At 44.1% G+C, this 16,660-nt stretch overlaps 1 long non-coding RNA gene and 1 other non-coding gene across 2 annotated transcripts in view; one reads left to right on the top strand and one right to left on the bottom strand.

Moving 5' to 3' along the window:
* The window catches only part of LOC112838229 (uncharacterized), a 51,639-nt gene continuing 34,979 nt past the window's right edge, over positions 1 to 16,660 (top strand). The window contains exons 1-3 of the long non-coding RNA XR_012373777.1: positions 1 to 148; positions 1,082 to 2,436; positions 3,154 to 3,245. This is a non-coding gene — a long non-coding RNA (uncharacterized lncRNA). The remainder of the gene's footprint in view (positions 149 to 1,081; positions 2,437 to 3,153; positions 3,246 to 16,660) is intronic.
* Positions 12,983 to 13,085, bottom strand: LOC112838436 (small nucleolar RNA U13). The gene has a single exon (XR_003211993.1). It is a non-coding gene; the product is annotated as a small nucleolar RNA U13 (small nucleolar RNA).

Below are 16,660 nucleotides of genomic sequence, written 5' to 3'. Positions count from 1 at the left end.
GAGAGCACTATCAGGAGAGGCAGAGGGAGAATCTCAAGCAGACTCCCTGCTGAGCGTGGAAGCTGACTTGGGGCTCCATCTCACAACCCTGAGATCATGACCTGAGCCGAAAACAAGAGTCGGACGCTTAACTGACTAAGCCACCCAGGTGCCCCTGTCTATTGATCTTTCTGGTTCTATTACCTTTTCTGGTCACCACCACCAGATATTGTAATGAAGCCATTTTGATGCCAGAAAACTTTTGACAAGGCAAAAAAAAGTTATTAAATTGTCAGCGTTTAAAGAAAATCAGAAAGAAATGTATAAAGCCAATATTCTCAACCCATCCCTGTGAGTTGTGTTCATCCTGTTTCTGACTCCTACTCTTTCACATAGAATTTGCTAGTGCTTCGTGATATTGCCTTTTTATTAAAAGCCAAGCATTTTGAAGTATAGCTTACATATAGTAAAATGCATCCTTTTTAGGAGTACAGTTTGATGAGTTTTGACAAACTTGTACATTGTGCAAATGTCACTACAATCATGATATTGAGTATTTCCATTGCCTCATGCCCCTTTGTAGTCAATACCCTCTCTCTACTCCCAGCCCTCAGCAACTCCTGCTCTGATTTCCATTTTTGTAGTTTTGCCTATTCTAAAATGTCAGATAAATAAAATTATACTAGGCACTCTTTTGTGTCTGGATTCTTTTGCTCAGTATAATATCTCTGTGATTCTCCCATGTTCTTGCATGAATCAGTAGATCTTTCCTTTTAATTTCTTTATAGTATTCCATTGTATAAACATACTACATTTGGCTACTCTTTCACCATTGGTGGACATTTGTGGTTTTTTTCTTCTTTTCGGCTATTATGAGTGAAGCTACTGTGAATGTTTTATACAACTCTTTTTGTGGGCATGTGTTCTTATTTTTCTTGAGAAAATATCTAGGAGTAGTATAGTTAGGTGTAGATTTAACTTTATAAGAAATTGCCATGGGAAAAAAAAAAAGAAATTACCATGTTGTTTTCCAGAGCAGTTTACCACTTTATTCTTTGACAGAACTGTTTAAGGAAGCTGCCTCAAAACATCTCTGTTGCAGGGGCGGCTGGCTGGCTCAGTTGGTAGAGGATGCAACTTTTGATCTCAGGGTGGTGAGTTCAAGCCCTACTTTGGGCTAAGTATAGCTTACTTAAAAAACAAAACAAACAAAAAATCCCTGTCTACCAAATCTGCCAAGTGAAAATTATTTCTTCCTAGAGAACAGGTTCTCAGGTTACCTCAGGGTACAGGGATGGGCCGGAATGCAGCTATCTCCTTGGTTAGCAGCCTCTCCCCTAAAGAACTGGCATGTCCTCAGGATGCTGCAGCAGTTTCTCTTGGATCTGCAGCAACTCCAGGAACATACCCTGCCTGCCCCCCCCCCCGCCCCAGGCCACCATATGGCTCAGTATCTCTGTCTGCCTCGCTCCCCACTCAGTTTCTGCTACGTGGCTCTGCACAGGTCCCATGGCATCATGTACAGTAACACGAGCCCACGCTGTTAGACTTGTAGGCACTGTTCTTTCTGACTGCTATACATAAATCAATTCATTAAGCCTTCACAAATCCCTACTATTATTATTTTTAAGATTTATTTATTTATTTGAGGGGGGTAGGGGCAGAAGAAGAGAGAGAATCCCCAGCAGACTCCCTGCTGAGTGTGGATCCTGACATGGGGCTCAGTCTCACATCGCTGAGATCATGACCTGAGCCTAAATCAAGAGTCCTATGCTTAACTGACTGAGCCCCACCACGGCGCCCCCCCCACTATTATTATTTATACCCTCATTTTACAGATGAGGAAAATGAAAGGTTCAATGAGGCAGCTCCCTTTCCCAAGACTGCATAGCTATAAAGTAGTTCAAGAGTTAGATCGGAACTCTGGTCCACCTCCTTCCGAAGCCCAGCAGTATGGCATATTGGCCAGAGAGTGGCGTCTGGAGCTATTTCACCTGGGTTCAATTCCATGTTCAAATTCATCTAGTATTCATGGTAAGCCTCTGAAAAGAGGGCCATTATAACATCTTTTTTTTTTTTTTTACAAGTGAAGAGACGGCACAGAGGCGTTACATAGCAGGAGAGGGGCAGAGCTGGGATTGCCATCCAGGAAGTTTGGCTCCAGAGACAGAGCAACCAACCTCTATGTTTTCCTGTCCCTTAACAATCCTCATTATTAATGTTATTATTTGGCTTGCTGCCCTGGCTCTTGGTGTCTTTGGGGTTTTACACTGCTCTGACATTTGCATCCTTGCTTGTGTCTCACTTTCCAACTCTGAATATGTTGTGCACCCAGCCCCCAGGATAGGATAACCTTAGTGGGCTGCCCTGTTGGCCATATCACTGGCCTCTTACCAGCCCTTGAGAACTGCCTCTAGCTCAGACAAGGATTCTAATCCAGCAGGTGAAGTCAGGAAGGTAAGTTATCTGCAGGGTGACCCAGGCCTAAGAAATCTCCTCCAGCAACTTACCTCAAGAGGATAAGGACTTGAGATCATCTCAAAGGATTATTTTTTTCCCTAAACAATTTTTGAGCTCTTTCAGACAATCATTCAACCCACTGTCAGGGCTTAGTACTGTACCTGACACATATTAGGTACTCAACAGATTTTGATTGAATGATGAGTGAATGAATGAATAAAGAGACCCAGATTCTCTTAGTTTAGCTCTGTGCTGTTCCATGGGGTAGCATGTGACTATTTAAATTTTGATTAAAGAAAAATTGAAATTCAGTTTTTCATTTGCATCACCACATTTTAAGTACACAATAACCACACGTGGCTAGTGGTTATCATATTGGGAAGAGTGGATATAGCACATTTCCCTCATCATAGAAAGTTCTATTGGACAATACTGGGTTAGATGATGAGGTGAGAGAAGGAAAAATGGTGCATAGGGAAAACATTTATCACAGGCTGATGGCTTTACCTTGCTTTCAGCACTTTTAAAACAGCCTAGGTCAGTCCTCTCTCATTAGATTATGTTGCATACTACTCATTCAGAGGTCTAGGAGTCATTTCAGAAATCTGTTATTGAGAAACATATCTCTGATCATATCCATGACCCAAATTTCTGAGAAAATGAAAACAAGAGATTGAAGGAGGAACTAAAGCCACAGTGTTCTTTGTGTCATAGGCCACAGGAAACGAACCCATCCAAGGTGCTTTGTGCCCGTTATTTCATCTGGTCCTCCTAGCAGCCCTGCAGGACACAGAAGGGCAGGGAAGGTAAGTGGCCGGAAGTCATGGACTTGTGAAATGGTGGCAGTTAAGTCCCCACACTCAAAACATCAGTAGACTGACAAATGTGTTCCAACTAAGAGCAGTAGAAAGCAGAAAAAATGGATAAAATATGCTTCAAGAACCTTATAACTCAGTGAAGGGCAAACAAGAGAAACACATAATAACTATAAAACCGTACATACACACACATGTATTTATATATTATATATATACACGTATACACTAATATGTATATATTATATACATTATATATGTGTGTAGACACACACACACACGCTAGCATAATAACTAACATTTGTTTGGCATATTAGAGCTTACAGGTGCTTTTCCTCAGCAAATCACTGTGATGAATGTCAAATGAATAGAATGTTGATACAGAAAGCAAGCGTTCTAGGAATTCAGAGCAGGGTGAGATCACTGCACGATGGGGTGAGGGGGGAAGTTTTGGTTGAGGCACAGAACTAGCAAGAATGCTGGGCAGTCCCACAAACCCGAATACAACTTCTGGCTTCCCGTATTACAAACTTGTCAGATTCTCCATTGCTTCTAGTTTTTAATGAGATGATTATAAATTCATTTTACTTTCTAGAGGATAAAATGTTGACTGAGAGCTTAGTGGTCTGTGTTTTCTCTCTGATCCTCCATCCAAATGATCAACATATTAAAAAAAACAACAACAAACCTCCCACACATTTCATGTGATTCTAGACACATAGAGTAACTTCAGCCCTCTAGATGTAAAAAGATTTGAGTTGCCTTTACTTAATTACCCTGTGATGAGCATCCTGTGGTATAGCTCCAACACCTACTCAACACTCAGGGTTATGTAATGTCAATTCTGCCCATAATTCCTGCAGTGTAGAATGCATAAAACTCCTGCCCTGCATTCTGACTGGGCTTGCCTCAGTTCTCCTTGCATAATCATGGCCACCTTCCTGTTGGTAGTGATTTAGAAATGTCTTTCTAAGGTTCTGTGCACTTTGCCTCAGCTCCTTTAATTTTTTTTAAAGCTTCTTTCTTTCTTCCTTTGGATTTCTTTGGTTTCAAGCCACAGAAACTCATTATGGCTAACTTAAACAGAAAAGTTGATTATTGGGAAGATATTGGATAGCTCACAGAATCAAAGGAAGGCTAGAGAACTAGGCTTAGGGAACACAGCAATGAATGCAGCTCCAGGGGATTCAGTGGCAGGAATCAAGTCTTGCCCTTGCTATCTGCTGAAATGAATGAGTAACAATTAGATTTTTCCATCTCTCCCATTCATGTTCATCATCCCAAGCCCCAGCAGACGGAGTCTGATTAACCTAGTTTAGGCAGGAGCTAGGGAAAGAAAGGACACCTTATCTGATAGTCATTACCACCGACCGCAAAGAGGTAACTCCCCAATGAATCCAGTGACTGTTGTCAGAGGAGGAGAGGGTGTGTGCTGGTTGATCAAACCCCAGAACATATCCACCATACCCCATTTTCTCTTCCTAACCTCCATTTCCAATTATCCATAATAGGAGTGACCAATATGTCTTCCAAGGTTATAGAAAAGATGTTTTTTAAAAATCCATTTGGGAGTGCCTGGGTGGCCCAGTTGTTAGGCGTCTGCCTTCGGCTCAGGTCATGATCCCAGGGTCCTGGGATTGAGAGCCCCGCATCGGGCTCCCTGCTCAGCGGGAAGCCTGCTTTCCCCTCTCCCACTCCCCCTGTTTGTGTTCCCTTTCTCGCTGTGTCTCTCTCTGTCAAATAAATAAATAAAATCTTAAAAAAATAAAAATAAAAATCCATTTGTATTGGAATTTTTCCCAAAAGGTATTAATGGTTGGAGAAATTTGGCCTTGCCCCTCAGCAGTTGGGTAGGAGGATTAGAGAAGGTAATGTATGCAAAATGCCTGTTACAGTGCCTAGCATGTAGCAAGGTCCATTAAATGTCATTGCCAGCCCAGCCCTTCCCCAGTGGTTTGCAGGAGCCCACGCATACCAGCTCACAAGCGCCACTCGTTATATTTTTGGGGTTTTTGTGAGCCAATTGACATTACATTGGTAGCTTGAAGTTGACCTTGATGGGAATATTTACGCCATGGAAATTGGAAATATTGCAAATGAGGACTTGCCCCCTACCTTACGCCCAAGGTAGTTGTTAATCATTTACCTGTACACCACTGCGTCCACTTCTTTCATCACAAAATGTGAGTAGAACCACGAAGGATTGAGTGTCAGTTAGGTTTAGATTCAACTCTGAGTAAAAACAACAATAACAACAGTAGTTTACTACATATAAGTTCATTCTCTAGATTTGGGTACGTAGTCTGGGCTTGGCTAGCAGCTCTAGTTTGTTGCCTCACCACCCTCAAAACATGGCTTTTACTTCATGATCTAAGACGGCTGTTGTAGGGACCAAGGGCCAGCCGCCCCAAGATAGACCAGTTTGTCATGAACATTATTTTGAGTTAAAAGCGATCAAAATGCAGCCGAGTAGGAGAAGCTCTTCACCTCTCCCTCATGGCCTGATTGTACAAGGAGAGCTCTTTTGTCCCAAAGAGAGCTATTTACAGAGATTCCTCTTTACCTAAGAAACTTATCTGCAAAATAGGGAGACCTTTGTTTTCTAAATACCTCCTTTCACCTTCCTGCTAATGGTTTTTCACTCCTTTGTATCCTCAGACACTACTCCTCTCCCAAGCTCATGTAAGTGTCATGTTGCCTCATTGTCTTTGGAATTTCATATGCTATCAAATTTGATTTTCTCCTGTTAATCTTTCTCACATCAATTTGATTCTTAGTCCAGCTAGAAGGACCTTACAAGGCAGAGGAAATTCTTCCTCCTTAACACTGCTCAAACTCCAGATTACAGCCAGTAGGGAAGAGAAAGGCAAAGAAACACACTCTCCTTTCTATTAAGGCCATTGACAGAAGTAATGCACAACATTTCTGCTTATATGAAATAGGTTGAGGTGATGTCACTTAACCATACCTAGCTGCAAGGGAGGCCTGAGCATGTTTATTTACTCCACGCAGCCATGTGCCCAGCTGGAAACTTGGAAGAAGGAGCGAGTGGATACTGGGAGGCAGTTGGCCATCCCTCCTGTCTCTAGCTAGAACCCAGGACTTGACATTTACTGACCACTGGCTTATACTCACCAACCTTTGTCCCACATTTTTCCTTGAGCTCTTCTTTCCAGTGTATCCCTCTTTCTTTTTAAAAAAGATTTATTTATTTTGAGAGAGAGAGAGAGAGAGAGTGCACGCGCAAGCAGGGGAAGGGGCAGAGGGAGAGGGAGAGAGAAAAACCCAAGTAGCAAGGAGCCCAATGTGGGACTTGATCTCATGACCCTGAGATCATGACCCAAGCTAAAACTAAGAGTCGGGTGCTCAACCAACTGCGCCACCCAAGCGCCCCTCCAGCTTATTTCTTAACTCCAGCAAATGGAAAGCAAAACCAGCCCTCGAGCAATAGCAACTGCCCTGACGGGACCTCCTGCTGACCCAGACCACCCAGACCAGTTTGAGCCTAACCCCCAACTCACACCCCCACAGAGGGATGATGGAATGATCTCTAGAATGACCTACGATTACCTTTACCTCATTATAATACTAAAACCTCCACCCAAGGAGGAGCCTCAGTCTCATTTACATAACATACAATGTATGTATAGGCATGTTTCCTTAAGGCTTAGGCATGGCCTTATGCCCACCTCTACATTTGATGACAAGGCTTCCCTATCTAAATACTCATCCTAACCCTAAATAAAAGGAACTCGTCGCCCTTGCTCAGGGAGTCGTATCTTTGGAAGCTGTTCTCCATGATCTCCTTCGTTGCTGCAAATAAAGTTTCCTTTGTAGGGCAACCTGGTGCAGCTTCTGATTCACCGAGGAGTGAACTCACGTGGGTTCCAGTTATACTCTCATTAATGGGCAGGACGTAGAAAAGTATAGATGACAGGGGAAAGTCCTGCTGGTGTGATAGGAATGTGTGTGGTTTGTGGAACTCTGAAGGAGTTGGCTGGAATAGAAAATTAGAAATACTGAAAATGAGATTAAATAAACAAGATGCAAGCCAGATCTCAGTGAGGGTCCAGGAAAACAGACAAAAGGATCTTTATCTGATACCATTAGAAACAGGAGGCATTGAATTTTGGGTAGAGGAGCTGTACAATCAGAGGCATTTAAACATTTTTAATCTGGCACTTACATGCTAGACATGTTGAAGAAGGGTGGAAAAACAGGAAGCATCAGGCAGGGCAGAGGGGAGTCTGATTTCACAATCCAGCTGCAAGGTAGGAGTACATCTGAGAGGCATTTGCTAGACAATGTGTTCAAAGTGATGTCTGGCCTGGTAGGGAGTTTCAGGCTGGGACGGCCAAGACACAGCATTGACAGTGTAAACAGAGCAAATCTGCCTTGGTAGGTATTTTGATTGGGTCACTTAGAAGCAGAGCCTGGCACGGGACTTTTGTTCAAGGGATTGATTGAGGGAGGAGAAGGAGAGTGAGGGAAACGGGGGGGCAGACGGGAAGAGGCTGAGGCTCTTGGCACAGATGGCACAAGAGTGGGCTCCAGCTGGAGGCAAGGGGGCTGGTGTTTTGTAGCCCCACATCAGGCCGTCATTGACCCAGGCCTGCCCAAAGTATGTGTAAGGGGGGAAAGTTTGGCTCCCCTTTGGTCCAGGGCAATTCATCAGAAAAGGGGACACCTATGTGTGGTTATTAGGCCACGTGCTTGTGAGTCACGAGTGGACCAGCTGCTAAAAGGGATCTGAGTGAGGCCCAGACAGCATCTGTTTCAGTGGGTCCATTTTGGGTGTGTTGGACTTGAGGTGGTGAAGAAGTAAGGTATTGGTGTATGACTAGTGGGAAATGGGAGCTACCAGATAGGAGTTCATGTAGAATAGAGCTAGCTAGGCAGAGACTGGCCTGAGGGACTCTGGCACACAGGTAATAGTTTCAGCAAGAAAGAATGAGCTCTCGAGGGCCATGGAGACAGAAAGGGGAGTAAGCCTTTGTAAAGTAAGTTGGTTCTACCCTAGAGGGAAGGTAGGTGGGAGAAGAGGAATCAATGAATAGAACGAAGCAGAGATCAGTAGAAAGGTATGTTCGTGTGGTAGTTGAACTTCTATTATCACTGGAAGTCAAGGGAAGAAGACAATGGAGAAGAATGGAGAAAAAGTTGAGGTGTTTTGTTTTTATTTTTTGTTAGTTCAGATGTTGTTGGTGAGAGAACAACTTCTCAGCAGAACTGGCTTAGAAACCACGTGGTGCGAGCTAGTAAGGCTTTCCATATTTAATGACATTCCATTCCATAAGAAAGGAGTTCTTAACTCCTCTAGGGCACTTCCTGCTTCAGTTGATATGTGCTCACTCTATGTTCTGGTTACCTAATGTTGCCTAACAGATTACCCCAAGACTTAGCAGCGTGAGACACCCTTTGTTATGTTCATGGGTTCTGTGGGTTAGGAATTTGGATAGAGCACAGCTTGTCTCTGTTCCATGATGTCTGGGGCTTCAGCTGGAAGGCTCAAAAGCAGGGCCCCGGAATCATCTGCAGGATTCTTCTTCTTCTTTTTTTTTTTTTTTAAAGATTTTATTTATTTATTTGACAGAGAGAGACACAGCGAGAGAGGGAACACAGCAGGGAGAGCGGGAGAGGGAGAAGCAGGCTTCCTGCCGAGCAGGGAGCCCGATTCGGGGCTCGATCCCAGGACCCTAGGATCGTGACCCGAGCCGAAGGCAGATGGTTAACGACTGAGCCACCCAGGCGCCCCCATCTGCAGGATTCTTCTCTCACATGTCTGACAATCGATGCTGGCTATTGGCTGGGGGCCTCAGTTTCTCTCCTGGTGGTCTAGATTGGGTTTTTCCTGCACGGTGGCTGGGTTACTGAAAGAAAGAAGCAGGCATGAACTGTATTCTTTTTATGACCTCACCTTTTTTTATGATCTACATTGTTCTTCCTGTACCCCGTTGGTCAGTGCGGTCACAACCCTAGCCAGATTCAAGGGGAAGGAACATGACCCCACCCTGGAGTCTGTAAAATGACAGAAGAGCAGGGAGGGGAGGGCCGCTCATCTTTGGAAAATGCCATCTGCTATACTCTGCAAAGCTCTCCATTTACTTCTTATGACTGGCCCCTTTATTCAACAACCGTCAATAATAATAGCAATGGAAGGAACTACCTGAGGCTTAGAGGGGTAAGTGTGCCAGGCCAGAGGACTCAGCAAGAGCTCTGCTGTGACATGGACCCAGGGCTTCTGGGTTGATGCTACTTTTATTAAGAACTGGATGCCTCCAAAGAGCAAATAAAACTTGTGGAGACTGGGACTGTTTCTTCAGTGCTCCTGCTTCCTCCATCCTCACAACTGCTCAGGGTCAACAACAGAGATCCCTCAGCCACTTACCGATTGACTGGTCCTGCATTTGATACACCCATTTAATATGATGATTTAATGTAATTTTGTATCTCTTTGGAGAGCAGTCAAGGGCTAGGACACAGACCCTAATGCTGCATTCAACTTCCTGGCCGGAAGGCCAGGATGACGTTGCTTTTCATCCCTCTGTGCTAGCAGGAAGTAAGGCAGCACCCATGTCAGGAGTGCAAGGTGAGTGGGAGATGCCAAGGAGCATTCAGGTAGAGCAATTAGATGGTGATCTGAGGTAACCGCGTAGCGAGAGCAGAGCAGGGAGGCTGGAAGGGAAGCGGCTGAGGCAGTTCCTGTGGGTCCAGCTCAGAGACGGGAGGGGAGCCAATTTCCGCCCCCGTCCCCAACTCACATCCCAGCCCTAAACATGCTTCACAGCCTCAGGGGGAAACTCTGGCAAAGGATCCTGTAGGGGTGGCGGGGGTGCTTATCATGATCAGGAGTGGGTGGGATCAGATCTTAGAACTTACATCAGGTCTCAATTTTCCAGACCTTGCCTGTGCCCTGCCACCCTTTCCGCCCAAACCCATCTTTGACTTTATCTCTTTAGAAATGTCTTCGGGCTAGCAGTTTCTTTCTCAGAGATTGCAGATCAGGAAGGACCTTTGGAAACCACAGTTTCCACTTCCGCTGTAGGGGCAGAAAGCATGGGGCAGCCCAACCCCTCGACGCCTGGGAAGTAACAGAGGACCAAAGCTGGCTCTGTGTTGTAGGACTACTGCCCTTACCAGGTCCCTGCTGTCCTGCACCTGCTCTGCAGGGCCCACGCAGGGGGTCTTTATGCCTCTGGTTTCTCCCCATCCTGCTTGTCTCTGCTAAAAGGTGTGTTTTCCCTACTCAAGCCCCCTGAAGGTAGCTCCCTGTCACTTCTCATCTGACCCCCAACTCCTTGGCCTCACCTTCATGGACCTTGGTGGACTGGCTTCAGCTCTATCATTTGTGAGTCACCCTTGCTGCTTTGTTCCGGCCCCACCAATGTGCTTATTGCTCTCTCCCACATAGGAATTACTCACTGCTTATGTCACCAATCCCTCTGGAATGTGCTCTCTCCTCCATGACACCCATTCTCTCTGCATCATTTATTATTTTGTGTAAACTAACAATGTTGTTTTTCCCCCTCTGATAATTTAAACAATACATGTTTGTTGTAAAAAATCTGTAAAATGGAGGCACCTGGGTGGCTCAGTCATTAAGCGTCTGCCTTCCGCTCGGGTCATGATCCGAGGGTCCTGGGATTGAGCCCTGCATTGGGCTCCCTGCTCAGCGGGAAGCCTGCCCCACTCCCCCTGCTTGTGTTCCCTCTCTTGCTGTCTCTCTCTCTGTCAAATAAATAAATAAAATCTAAAAAAAAAGAAAAAAGAAAATCTGTAAAATGAAAAATGTATACAAAAGAAAATTGAAAGTACCCAACATTCTGCAACCTGATTTTAACTAACAGTACCATTTTGGTGGGCTTCCTTCTAGTATTCTCCTCACCAGAACTCCTTCCTGCCTCAGGCCTTCGTGCATGCTTATTATTCCTTCTACCTAAAAGTCACTCTCTCTCTCCCTTTCCCCTCTCCCTGCTCCCCCTCTTCTCTTCCCTCTTCATTCTGTGAGTAAATCAACCATGTGTATAATCATGAAGGTCATTCTTGTGGAGAAATCTTTCCTCTACCCCCAAGTTATGTCTCTCTATTACACACTCACAGTATCCAGAACTTTTCCTGTAGCACTTACCACAGCTAGAAATAAACCATCATTTTTGTCTTTATGTGTTTAATGTCTGTCTAAGCTACTTGACTTGACGTCGGGTCCATGACTTGCTTGTTTATTCTGTGGATGCTAGCATCCACCACAGTGCTCCGTACACAGAAAACATACAACACATTGCACTAAGACAATAACCATATATCTGTCTTCTCGGCACTTTAAAATAATCAATTTTAACAAATATAATGAATCAACTCTTATTACAGTCTTTTTTTTTTAAGATTTTATTTATTTGAGAGATAGAAGGAGATAGAGAGAGAGCATGAGAGGGGGGAGGGTCAGAGTAGGAAGCGGACTCCCTGCTGAGCAGGGAGCCCGATGTGGGACTCGATCCCGGGACTCCAGGATCATGACCTGAGCCAAAGGCAGTCGCCCAACCAACTGAGCCACCCAGGCGCCCCAGCTCTTATTACAGTCTTTGTTTTAAAATCTAATTTGTCTGATACAAGGATTGCCACAAATATAATGAATCAATCACCATATGAGACCTGGTTCCAGGTACAGGATACCTGGTTCTTGCCCCAAAGAGTCCTCAGTCTTTTGAGGGAGACAGACAAGTAAGTGGAGGATTCTGATATGTCCTTGATGATCAGTTATAAGTATATATGATCAATAGTGTTAAGTAAAGCATACGGGAAGCGTCCCCAAATTAGCCTTGAGGGAGATGATGCTATGGCTTTAATTTGTCCTCGTTAATGCGTTTACTTCATAGAATCCTAGGATAGTAGAATTGGATGGAACTGCAAGATCAACAGGCCCCAACTCTTCCTGCAACGTGAGGAAACTAAGGCAGTGAAAGGGCAATAAAGTGACTTGGTCAAAGTCACCGGGTAATTTATTGGTGGCAGATCTGTGATTAGAGCCTCAATCTTGAGACTCCCAGCCCAGTCCTTTCTAACTATATCTTAGGGGCCTTTGGAATCTGCCCCCCTGCTCTTTCCACTCTGTTAATCCCCAAGTCCTGATGATTTGACCTTGTACAGGTTTGTCCGGTCTGTCTGCTTTTCCTCTGCTCCCCTCCACCATGTTTCCAGCCTCCGTTGTCTCCAGCCTGGGTGCCGACACTCACCTCCGACCTCGTCTCTCTGCTTCTAGTCTTGTCCTGCTCAGATTCCTTCTCTACTTTGCAGCCAGAGTGAACCTCCACAGGCCTAAGTGTAAGCATGTATATCCCCAGCTTAAAGCCTCACTGAGGGGCGCAGCCGGTTAAGCATCAGACTCTTGGTTTTGGCTCAAGTCCTGATCTCATGAGTCAGGAGATTGAACCGCATGTTGGGATCGGCCAGCATGGAGTCTGCTTCGGATTCTATCTCCTTCTCTCCCTCCTGCTCATGCTCTCTCTCTCTCAAATAACTAAATAAATCTTAAAAAAAAAAAAAAAGCCTCATTGAGCTTTTAGTTCAAAATTCCCAATATGGTATATTAGCCCAGGCTACCATAACAAAATACCACAGACTTGGGTGGCTTAAACAACAGAAATGTATTTCTCACAGTTCTGAAGGCTGGAAGTCCAAGATCAAGGTGCCAGCAAGCAGGTTTAATTCTGAGGCTTTTTTCCCCCCCCCACCATCAGGCAGTAACATGCCAAGGTTGTAATAAGGTTTGGGAAAGGCATATGTCCCACAATGGCATGAACACCCAGTCGTCACTCTTATGAACCACAAATGGATCAGAGGCCTCTCCTTTTGACTTGCAGGTGGTCACCATCCCCCTTGTGCTCATATGGCCTTTTCTCTGTGTGCTCATGAGAAGACAGAGCTCCCTTGTGTCTCCTCCTCCCTTTATAAGGATACAAACCCCATCAAATTAGGGGCCCATTCTTCGGACCTCATTTAACCTTAATTACCTACAAAAGACCCTATCTCCAAATACAGTTACGTTGGAGTTTAGGACTTCAACAGATGAATCTTGGGGGCACACAATCCCCTTCATAGCACATGGTCTACCAAGCTTTTCTTTCTTTCTTTTTTTTATTAAAGATTTTATTTATTTATTTGACAGAGCGAGAGAGAGCACAAGCAAGGGAAGTGGCAGGCAGAGGCAGAGGAAGAAGCAGGCTCCCCGCCGAGCAAGGAGCCCGATGCAGGGCTCGATCCCAGCACCCTGGGATCATGATCTGAGCCGAAGGCAGTCGCTTAACCAGCTGAGCCACCCAGGTGCCCGTACCAAGCCTTTCTTAACCTAGCCTACTTTATGAGCTTCCTCTAAGTCCCACTACCCTCTCTGACTCCATGCTTCTGTATCTCAAATCTTTGTTCCTTGAACTTGCTCCGTTCTCTGCAGCTCTGATCCCTCCATCACCTTCCCTTCTTTCTCTACCTGCCCTACTCCTATTTTTAGTCTTTGTAAGGAAAGAGCTACCTAGCCTTGGAGCAAATGGATATGGTTTTGCCTGCTTTGGCTCTGAGTCTCCCAAGACATCACAGTACCTGTCTTGGATCTCTGTGAGAGCTGCTTGCTTTTTGGAGAACTGAGACCCGAAGAGGACCAATTACAAAGTACAGTGTACAGCCCCCACTCGAGCCAGCGACTCGAACTCAGTCCTGCTTTATTGGTTTCCCCCTTTCGGACCTACATCTTGCCCTTTCAATTTCTGCTTGGAGAGACAGCTGAACTGATTTCTTGGGGGACATGGCTCTCGCTTGCCTAGTAAGCAGTAAACTCAGCTTCCCTCCTCTGCCAGCTCAGATGTCTTTGTATTTTGGTTACTTTCAAGTCTCAGTTTAAATATCAGTTTCCAAGGAAGCCTTCCCTGATACCCCATCCTGTGTTTAGTCCTCTGGCTCTCCAGCAGCCTGTGCTCCCCCTTTTGTAGGAATCACTACCTCATTCCTGTATGTTTCATGTCTGTCCTTCTGAGCTCCCTTGGGCAGGATGCCTCTCTGTCTGCTTGGTTGCAGTATCCCCAGGCTAGTGCAGAGCCTGGTTCCTAGTAGGCTATCAGAAACTGTTAGCTTTTTTAGTAGATGCTCCATAAATATTCATTGGCTTGAGTTGTTCTCAAATAGTTTCTCAGATAGTCATATATGCATTTTGTTGTCTAAATTGGACTGAAATTTTTTTAAAAGATTTTGTTTATTTATTTGACACAGAGAGAGAGCACGCGCACAAGCAGGCAGAGGGAGAGGGAGGCAGAGAGAGAGAGAGGCAGAAGCAGGTTCCCTGCTGAGCAGGGAGCCCGATGTGGGATTCGATCCCAGGACCTTGGGATCAGGACCTGAGCTGAAGGCAGACGCTTAACTGACTGAGTCACCCAGGAGCCCCTTCATAAATGATTCTTAACTGATTTCCCACAGTAACTTTCCCAAAAGGTAGCATATTCTAAGAAAGGATCAAATTCAAAAGAGTATGTATGTGGCAGGACAATTTGTCGTGAATTTATTGTAACAATCTATTGAAGATAAAAAAAAGAATGAAGATATTCTCCTCTCCCTCCTCTGCATAGCCAGGACTTTGTTTCCTTGAAGTTGTGGGTTTCCTGACCCCTTTAGGAGTTTGGCTTTTTTTAGTGTGTTTATTATTTATTTATTTGATTTTTAAATTATTTTATTTTATTTGTATTTTTTTCCTCATGGTAAGTGTACTCTTTAATCCCCAACAACTGTTTCACCCAGCCTCCCAGTCACCTCTTTTCTGGGAACCATCAGTTTGTTCTCTATAATTAAGAGTCTGTTTCTTGGTTTGTCCCTCTCTCTTTCTCTTTTTTCCTTCCTTTGCTTGTTTGTTTTGTTTCTTACATTCCGCATATGAGTGAGATCGTATGGTACTTGTATTTTTCAGACTGACTTATTTCACTTAGCATAATACTCTAGCTCTATCCATGTCGTTGCAAATAGTGAGATATTGTTCTCTTTTATGGCTGAATAATATTCCATTGTGTGTCACAATGGAAGATATATATATATATTCTTTGTCCATTGATCTATTGATGGACATCTGGGCTGCTTCCATAGGTTGGCTATTATAAATAATGCTGCAATAAACATAGGGGTGAATGTATCCCTTTGAATTCACGTTTGTGTATTTTTGGGTAAATACCCAGTAGTGTGATTACTGGATCCTAGGGTAGTTCCATTTTTAACTTTTTGAGGAACCTCCATAGTGTTGTCCACAGTGCTGCACCACTGCATTCCCAACAGTGCAAGAGGGTCCCTTTTTCTCCACATCCTCGCCAACGCTTGTTGTTTCTTGTGTTTTTGATTTTAGCCATTCTGACAGATGTGAGGTGGTATCTCACTGTAGTTTGGATTTGCATTTCCCTGATGATCATTGATGTTGAGCATCTTTTCATGCGTCTGTTGGCCACCTGGATGTCTTCTTTGGAAACATGTCTGTTCATGTCTTCTGCCCACTTTTAATTGGATTATTTGTTTTTTGGTGTTGAGTAGCATCAGTTCTTTACATATTTTAGATACTAACCCTTTATCAGATATGTCATCTACAAATATCTTCTACTCATTCAGTAGGTTGCCTTTTAGTTTTATTGATTGTTTCTTTCGCTGCGTAGAAACTTTTTATTTTAATATAGTCCCAATAGTTTATTTTTGTTTTTATTTCCCTTGCCTCAGGAGACATATGTAGAAAAATGTTGCTGTGGCCGAAGTCAGAGAAATTACTGCTTGTGTTCTCTTCTAGGATTTTTATAGTTTCCTGTCTCACTTTTAGGTCTTTAATCCATTTTGAATTTATTTTTGTGTATTGTGTAAGAAAGTGGTCTGGGGGCACCTGGTTGGCTTAGTCAGTTAAGCATCTGCCTTCAGCTCAGGTCATGATCCCAGGGTCCTGGGATCAAATCGAGCTCCCTGCTCAGTGGGAAGCCTTCTCGCTCTCCCTGTGCCACTCCCCCTGCTTGTGCTTGCTCTCTCCCTCCCTCTCTCTCTCTCTCTCTGTCAAATAAATAAGTAATTTAAAAAAAAATAAAAAAGAAAGAAAGTGGTCCAGTTTCATTCTTTTGCATGTAGGTATCCAGTTTTCCCAACACCATTTGTTGAAGAGCTTTTTCCCATGGGATATTCATTCCTCCTTTGTTGAAGGAGGTCAATGAAGATTCATTGACCATATAATTGTGGGTTTACTTCTGGGTTTTCTCTTCTATTCCATTGACCTATGTGTTTATTTTTATGCCAGTACCATAATGTTTTATTACTACCACTTTGTAATATAACTTGGTATCTGGAATTGTGATACCTCCAATTTTGTTTTTCTTTTTCAAGATTGCTTTGGCTAGGGCGCCTGGGTGGCTCAG

This window comes from Callorhinus ursinus, unplaced genomic scaffold (genome assembly GCF_003265705.2).
Source record: "Callorhinus ursinus isolate GAN/ISIS: 27379988/994484 unplaced genomic scaffold, GSC_fseal_2.0 scaffold26, whole genome shotgun sequence".
NCBI classification, from domain to species: domain Eukaryota; kingdom Metazoa; phylum Chordata; class Mammalia; order Carnivora; family Otariidae; genus Callorhinus; species Callorhinus ursinus.
Note: the sequence above shows the minus strand (reverse complement) of the source record. Positions and strands in the feature narration are given on the sequence as shown.